Source organism: Odocoileus virginianus, chromosome 25 (assembly GCF_023699985.2).
Source record: "Odocoileus virginianus isolate 20LAN1187 ecotype Illinois chromosome 25, Ovbor_1.2, whole genome shotgun sequence".
Classification (NCBI taxonomy): Eukaryota; Metazoa; Chordata; class Mammalia; order Artiodactyla; family Cervidae; genus Odocoileus; species Odocoileus virginianus.
Window position 1 is genome coordinate 51,363,670 of NC_069698.1, and position 8,455 is coordinate 51,372,124.

General features: G+C 43.5%; 1 long non-coding RNA gene across 1 annotated transcript; it reads left to right on the top strand.

Annotated features, from left to right (window-relative positions):
- Positions 1 to 297: 297 nt before the first annotated feature.
- Positions 298 to 6,478, top strand: LOC139031071 (uncharacterized). The gene is made up of 2 exons (XR_011483510.1): positions 298 to 360; positions 5,667 to 6,478. It is a non-coding gene; the product is annotated as an uncharacterized lncRNA (long non-coding RNA).
- Positions 6,479 to 8,455: the final 1,977 nt, after the last annotated feature.

Below are 8,455 nucleotides of genomic sequence, written 5' to 3' on the forward strand. Positions count from 1 at the left end.
TCAGTGTGGGGGCAGCTCATGCCGATTTTTCAAGGCGCAGAAAAGAGTCGCTCTCCCTATTTCTGTCTCACTGTCTGCATGTCTCGACTGACCCCGGGGGAGGACGGGAGGTGGGGTGTGCGCGGGTCCTGGTTTGGTTCTGAAGTTCTGATCTGGATGGGGTGTCTGCGAAAGTCACTGCCCAAGGAGAATCTCTGGAAGGTTCTGCGGCTCAAAGGGTTAAATGCCAGACCCAGACGGAGACTCAAAAGAGGGGCGGGGCGGGACGGGGGCTGGGGCGAGGGATGGGAGAGGCGGCGGGACTCGGGCTTCTGGAGTCTTCTTTTCCAGTGGTTCCGAGGGGAATGTTACTTGAAAGAGGTAAATTCTGATCGCTGCCCTCGACCGTTCCCAGCTCCCTGGAGCATTTTCTGTGCGGAAAGGTGACATCCAAACGCCGGAGCTTAGCTGGGTTTGAAAACAAGACGCGGGCGCCGCTGGGATCGTACCCTCCCCTCGTCCCCCGCTCCCTGGCCCCGCTGACCTGATTAATCAAGAGCCCTGCCAAACCCACTGAGGAGGGCTCCCAGGCTAATCTAATCTGCGTCCCCCAACGGGGACAGACAACCCCGCTCGGCCAATGAGACGCGACAGTGCAAGCTGGGCTGCGCGGTGGAAAATTCCATGCGCCGGCCCGGGGAGGCTGCGGCGGCCTCTGGCGGCGGCGCGCGCCCCGCATCCTGCAGCCCTGGGCTCTCCGCGTTCCCGCTGCTGCGGGAACCCCCCAAAGCTGCCCGGTTTCGGGGCGCTGTCACACGAGTCCCAGGGCAGGCGGCGTTGTTATAGTTTTCTGGTTCTCCGCAGCTTTGCGAAAGACGCTTTCAGCTAATCCAAGAAAAGGCTGGCGATGCCTGAATCATTGCGGGGAGCGGGAGGAGGGGGCTATGATGGCATCTCCCGCTCATACGGGTGTGTGTGTGTGTGTGTGAAATATAAACCATACGGGGTGTGTGGGTGTGTGTGAAATATAAACCAGTGCCCCCACCCCTCGCCCACCCAAGCAGCAAGTCCGGTGCGCAATTGTCCCCCCACCCCCAAGTGCCTCCGCTGGGCTTTGCAACCCGATAAGTGTGCGGAGAATGAATGAGCTGGGGGCCCCCTGTCTATCCACCCGCGAACTGAACTGCGGGCGCCCTTTTAGAAGGGGCCGGTGGGTCCTAGAGAGCGAAGGGTTAGGAGTCAGCAAAGGTGTGTATTTCCTGAAGGTGAGGAGACCCAGGACAGGAGGACCAGTGCCGTGATCCAGAGATAATTGCAGGGCCACAAAGGGGGGACATCTTGGTCTGCCTTTGCGGGGGGAAAGGGGGATGCGGATCGGAGCTGGAAGGACAGAAGTTGCCAGAAAGAGCAGGGGAGGCGCCGGCAGCCTGTGTTCCAGCCCCTGGAGCGAGGCTGCTGGGCAAGCGTTTCCTTGAAGCTGGGCTGTGTTACGAGATCCTTATCTTTCTTAACTCCACGTGAATTACTGCCATAAATCCCCATGATTTCATGGGATCCAGGCCTGTTTCTGCTCCTCGCAGTATAAAAGAACCTAGTGAACAGAGTCCAAAAATTAGAGTGCAGCCTTGCCCAGGAGAACCTCTGCCAAAAGACAGTCACAAAGGCTTTGGGATTGGAGGGGGGCCGGGAGGGCAAGGGGACAATGGGCCTTGAGATCTGGGAGGGGAAAAACAGAAGGAAAGGAGAAAATACAGGTGTTTCTTCTTAAAGGAGAATATGAAGCTTGAGGAATAACCCGCAGAACAGAAAGATAAGAAAGGGCCATACTGGGTCCTGATAAGATGACTTGAGCTAAGCTTCAGGAGACAGGAGACCAGAAAGCCGGCTACCCCAGTTCTGCGAGTGCCCCGCTGAAGGTCCTGGAGAATCTCCCAACTTCCCTGAATCTTAGTTTTTATCTCTGCAAAATCCGGACAATTCCTGAGACTAAAAGAAAGTGAAATTATGTCTATAAAGCTGTCAAGAAATCTATGCAAGTGTTGTTTCTTTTAGTCCACATACATGAACAATCTATGTTAATTTAGTGAATTAACTTTGACCTTTTCAAACTGTGGTGCTGGAGAACACTTTTGAGAGTCCCTTGGACTGCAAGGAGATCAAACCAGTCAATCCTAAAAGGAAATCAACTCTGAATATTCATTAGAAGGACTGATGCTGAAGCTGAAGCTCCAATACTTCGGCCGCCTGATGTGAAGAACTGACTCACTGGAAAAGACCCTGATGCTCGGAAAGATTGAAGACGGGAGGAGAAGGAGATGACAGAGGATGAGATGGTTGGATGGCATCACTGACCCAATGGACAAGAGGAACTCTAGCAGATAGTGAAGGACAGGGAAGCCTGGTGTGCTGCAGTCCATGGGGTCACAAAGGGTTGGACATGACTGAGCAACCGAACAACAAAACTTTGATGGAGAGTCATGGCTAATCAATCAATCAATACTTGTATTAATGTAGTCAGTAAATATTTACTGAATACCTACTATGTGCTAGGGCGTACAGCAGTGAAGAAAACACAACAGTGCCTGCTCTTGGGACACTCCCATTGTGATGGGGGAGACAAATGATAAATAAGAAAACAAAGGAGTGTTTTCAGTGGTGATTAGTGATATGTAGAAAACTAAAGCACATACGTGGGATAGGGGGAGTGATTTCGAAGGGAGTGAGGAGGTAGGACCTCACTGAGAAGCTGGTCTTTCAGCAGAGCCCTGACAGGGAGGTGAGGGAGTAAGCTCTATGGATTTCTGGAGGAAGAACATTCTAGGCATTTTAGGTGCGGGGTGGGGAGATTGCCAGAGGTTTCAAAGGGCCTGAGGTGGGACTGTGGTCCTCTGAGTTGGAGGAACAGGCACTGTCCCTAGAGGGGACTGAGCGATGGGGCTGAAGTCAGGGACCAGCTGGGTGGAGGTAGGGAGCCCAGATTGTTTGGAAAGGCTGGAGGGCTTTCACCATGAAAATTCTGAGCATTCATTGGACAGCACAGCTGAGGAGCCACCTTGGATCTTAACTGACTGCAGTGCAGCTTTCTTTCTAATTTGGATACTGAAAAGCCACCTACATGTGAAGTGAAAGTTGCTCAGTCGTGTCTAACTCTTTGCAACCCCATGAACCATGGAATTCTCCAGGCCAGAATACTGGAGTGGTAGCCTCTCTCTTCTCCAGAGCATCATCACAGCCCAAGGATCAAACCCAGGTCTCCCGCATTGCAGGTGGATTCTTTACCAGCGGAGCCACAAGGGAAGCCCCCCCCCCCCCCAAAAAAAAAGTCCACCTGCAAGCATTTGTCGAAAGCTTTGCTGTGTTTGATAATGTGCCGGGGACTCTGGAGACCAGGAGGAAGTAGAACACTGAGGCATGCTTTAAAGAGGCCACAGTCCTGTAGAGAATCTGGTTTAGCTGCAAAAAAGTAGTAAATGACCAATACAAAACAGTTCCTCATACTTGCTAAATTGTAGGGAGGGTCCCCTAAGCAGGAGGAAACTGGGAGCTTTGGGAACCCCAGGGGCCCCCTGGGATTGTGCTGAGATCTTCGTAGGTGACCAGTGATGATTTGTGGACAGAGGGAGCGCCTGAAGTCGAGAGCCAGAGAGGTCTCCTCTCCCTGGCCTGGAGCTCCTCACGGGTAGGTCAGAGTTGTCAGCCCACAGTCTGAGCTGCTCTGACCGGACGAGGAGGGTGATCAGGGATGGAGATGTTGGATGAGCCCAGTTCAGAAAAGCCCACATGCTTTCCCACCCTCAGAACTCTTTGCAGACCTGGCCATCTGTGTTCCTACCCTCTTCCTTGGGGATCAGGGGCTCCACTCTGAAATCACAGGATTCATCACTGCAGGGTGCCCCAGCCCTGGGCTTCCAGCTCTAGCATCACCCTTGACCTCCCTGGGCAGGCCTGAACAAGTCCCAAAACCTTCAGAGAATCAGCTACACCCACCGGCGCTGGCTCTGTGAAACCAAGACAACCAGGCATGCTGGGCTGGAGCCCGGCAGCTCTGGGGGCGAGAGGAAGAGAGGGGCCATTGTCCTCGGCTGCCTCCTCCTAGCAAAGTGGTTTATTTATTTAACGTTTTGAATAAGTAGTATAACATATGGTTCAGGAAATCAACAATTATACAACATTGCACAGTGGAAAGCGTACTTTCCCATCTGCTCAGTTCTTATCTCTCCCCCCACAAAAGGTAGCCGCTGCTATTAATTTGTTGTTTATCTTTCTAGAGATTCTCCTCTTTCTCCCCTTCCTCCCTCCCTTTCTCCCCCTCCTTGCTTCCTTCTGCACAGACAAGCAAATTGAATACACAGTCTTCCCCCAACTCCCAACTGCCCCTGGCCTCTTTAAAGTAGTAGTTCACGATCCGGCGTTCTGTACCTCATTCTTCTCAGGTAGCATGTCTTAGACCTTCTCCATGATGGTCCAGGATGGCAAAAAGTCATCATTGCTCTTTACTAACTCTTACAAATCCAAGATGTGCAAAGATCCCCTCTAGATGGACGTTTAAGTTGTTGCAGTCTTTTGCTTTTAGACAGTGTTGTCATGAATAACTTGGAAGTTCTTCATGGAGTACATGATCATGTTTATGCAGAAGGTAAACTCCTAAAAGTGAAATTTTTGCTGTGTCAAAGGGTAAATGCATCTCTAATATGGACAGATGTTGCCAAATTACTCTCTGCAGGGTCTATGACAATTTCTGCTTCTAGTAGCAATGTAGGAGGGAGAAGACCTGTGTTGCCCGGCCCACCAACAGAGTTTTGTCATCAGATTTTTGCCATTTCTGATAAATTTTTAAAAATAAATGTGGTTTCAGTTTGTATATTTCTTATGATTGACGTTGAGTATATTTTCACATGTTTAAAAACCAAATATGTGTCCTGTAAAGTGTCCATACCCATGCTTATCCTTATATTGTTTTTTGGTCTTTTGTCTCATCAATTTGCAGGAGCTCTTTATATAGTATAGGGGAAATTAACTCTTTGTGGTATGAATTACCTACATCTCTCATTTTGTGTTTGCTTTGGGTATTTTAAAAAATTAGTTTTGTTTCTGCAATGCAGAAAATTTTGATTTCCTTGTAGTCGAAATTGTCAACCATTTATGTTGTGACTTCTAGATGTTGCCTTTTCATACTGTTGAAAAGTATGAAAAGCAAGACTTCCTTCATCTTCCATTTTGGCTTTAGTGTTCTTATGTTTTACTTTTTATGTTTAAAACTTTGATACAAAGTTTATTCAAAGCTTTGATACAAAACTGAAATTTGTTCTATTGTCGATGCGCAGTCTATCTAAAAAATGTTTGTTATCAACACAGCTTTTTGAATAGTCCATCTTTTCCCCATGTATTTGAGATGCCTGCATTATCTTAAACATTTCCATATGTATTTGGGTATTTTCCAGGATTTTCAATTCTGTGCCATCTGTTGGTCTGACGAAATCATATTCTACTATTGCAAAGTTTTAGTTATTGAAGACTTTAAGTATATTTTAACATGTGGTATAGCTATTCCTTCTTTTCTTTATCAGAATTACCCACGCTATTGATTATTTTTCCATGTGAAAGAATCATTTTGTGTAGATAAAAATTGCTTTTTTGTATTTTTATTGGGATGGTACTTATTAATTAACATTTATGTATGTACTCAGTCACTCAGGCATGTCCGACTCTTTGATACACCCTGGACTGTAGCCTGCCAGGCTCCTCTGTCCATAGGATTTCCCAGGTAAGAATATTGGAGCAGGTTGTCATTTCCTTCTCCGGGGATCCTCCAGACCCAGGGATGGAACCCATGTCTATTGCGTCTCCTGCATTGGCAGGCAGGTTCTGCACCACCTGGCACTGTACCACCTGGGAAGCCCATTAACATTTACGTGCTAAGAAAATTGACATAAAGCTAAGTTTTGTTATCCAAGAACATGGTATATTTTTTTCATTTATTTGTCTTTCTCTCTGTCTTTCTTTCTTTTTTTCTTATGAATGTTTAAAAGATTATGTATCTTTTAAGCTAGTTTTAATTTTATCTTTTTATTGTATATGAGGTATTTTCTTTGATTTTATTGACTCACTGATTTTGTTTATATAAACAAAGGCCATTGATTTCTGAATATTAATTTTACATATCCTATTGAATTCTTTTATTGATTGTAGTTGTTTTCACACAGTTTTTTCTTGGGGTTTCAAAGTACAAAACAAATCACCTGTAATAGTGATAGTTTTACTTGTTTTGCTCAATTTTTGTTCTGATCTAATTGTGTTGGCTAGTGCTGCTGGTAGAAAATTAAATGATGTGACAGTGAACAAACAATTGTCTCATTTCCAACTTGGGTTAAATCTTCTACCAGTTCTTAATTAAGCACACATTTTGTTTTGAGGTTATATATATGGTTTAAAAATATGTATGTATATATGTCTATTCTTGTGTTATTGTCTTGTAAAAAATCAAGAATGAATTGTCAAATATTGTCAAGTTCTGTTTGAACATGTATTGAGGTGACTACATATTTCCCCCTTAGAATTAAGTATCTTTGCTAATGCTGAATCATTCTTGCATTCCTGGAACAAGCCCCATGTGGTCATGATGTACGTTATTATTTTTACCTGCTGACAAATTCTGTTTGCTAATACCTTTTAGCCTTTTTATTGATAGTAAAAGTGCATGAAACTTAAGTGTACACAAATGCACAAATCTAAAGTATAGAAGTAGAGGAATTTATACATGTATATATGTGAGTATGTATGTGTATATATATATATATATATATATATATATATATATATACACAATATATTTTAGTGGTGGTTTAGTTGTTAAGTCACGTTCGACGCTTTGCAACCCCATGGACTGTAGCCCACCAATCTTCTCTGGCCATGGGATTTTCCAGGCAAGAATACTGGAGTGGGTTGCCATTTCCTCCTCCAGGGGATCTTCCCGACCCAGGGATTGAACTCGTGTCTCCTGTGTCCCCTGCTTGGCAGGCAGATTCTTTACCACTGAGCCACCTAGGAAGCCCTGCAATATATATGTTAGATGCACACACAAAAAAAGTATTATATTAAAGTATTAAAAGTATTAAAAACCTTGTGAGAAAAATGGAATATAAAAATACATGATTGATCATCATAAAGGCAAAAATGGAAAACAAAGGCATAAAAGAGATGGAACAAACAGAAAATAAATAGCAGCATGGTAGGATTTAATGTAACTATACCGGCAGTTATTTGAAGTATAAATACAAAACACACAGAAAGAATAAGTATCAGACTAAATAAAAAGAATTGAGACCCAAGTGTATACTTTTACAGTAAGCATATATTAAATATAAGGATGAAGTCTGAATGAAAGTAAAAGGATGAAAAGAGTTATACCATGCAATATTAGCAAAAAGAAATTTAGTTGGCTTTTTTTTTTTTAAGTTGGCTATGTTAATATCAAGCAACACCCTAAGGCAAGAAGTATTACTAGAGGGAAAATGGGCTGTTTTATTATGATAACAGGGCCAATGCCACAAGGAAGCCCAAGAATCTGAAAATTTATACACCTAATAGCATTGTTTAAATTTGGAAATTAGCAGAATTAAAGGAAGAAATAAATTTACAACCATAGCTGAGGGTCATGTACCTCCCTATTCCATTTTCTTATCTATCAGATTTTTAATTATAATTTTTGTGTGATTGCCCTAAAGATTTCATTTTGCATCTCTGACTTATTGCCTTCAACCTTAAATTGGTACTTTTACCTCAAATCATAATTCAATAGCCTCACAACAGTTGAAGTCCATTTACTCCATCCCACACTTAAGGCTATATTGTATAGTTTTACCTCTACGTGTGTTGTCAAGTTCACAAGATGTTATTATTTGGCTTCAAACATAAAATATTCTTTTCTCCATTCCCACATATTTATTCTTTCCAGTGCTTTGTGTTCCTTCCTGAAATTCTGTGCTTCCGTCTGGGAACGTTTTCTTCTACTTGAAAAAATGCCATTTAGTATTTCATGTAGTGCTTCTCCACTGGGGATGAATTATCTCAGGTTTTTGTTTTTTTTTTTTTTTTTTGCTTGCTTGAAGCATTTTATTTTGCCTTCAGAGCTGAAGGACCTTTTGCTGGATATAGAATTCTAGTTTGAGAGTACTGTGTTTTTCTTTTAGAATGTTAACGTATCACTCTACTGCCTTCTGGCTTCCACACATTTTTTTTCATGGACAAAACAATCCTGTAATCAGTTTTACTATTGCTCCCTTGAAGATTGTGTACATTTTTAAGAAGATGCCTTTAAGACTTTCTCTTTGTCTTGGATCTTCAAATGTTTAATGTGCCTTGATGTCTTTTTCTTTTTATTTAATTTCCATGAGGTTCACTGAGACTCTGGAGTAAGGAGTTGTTGTCTTTCATAAGTATTGGTAAATTCTTGCCTATTATCTCTTGAAATATTGCT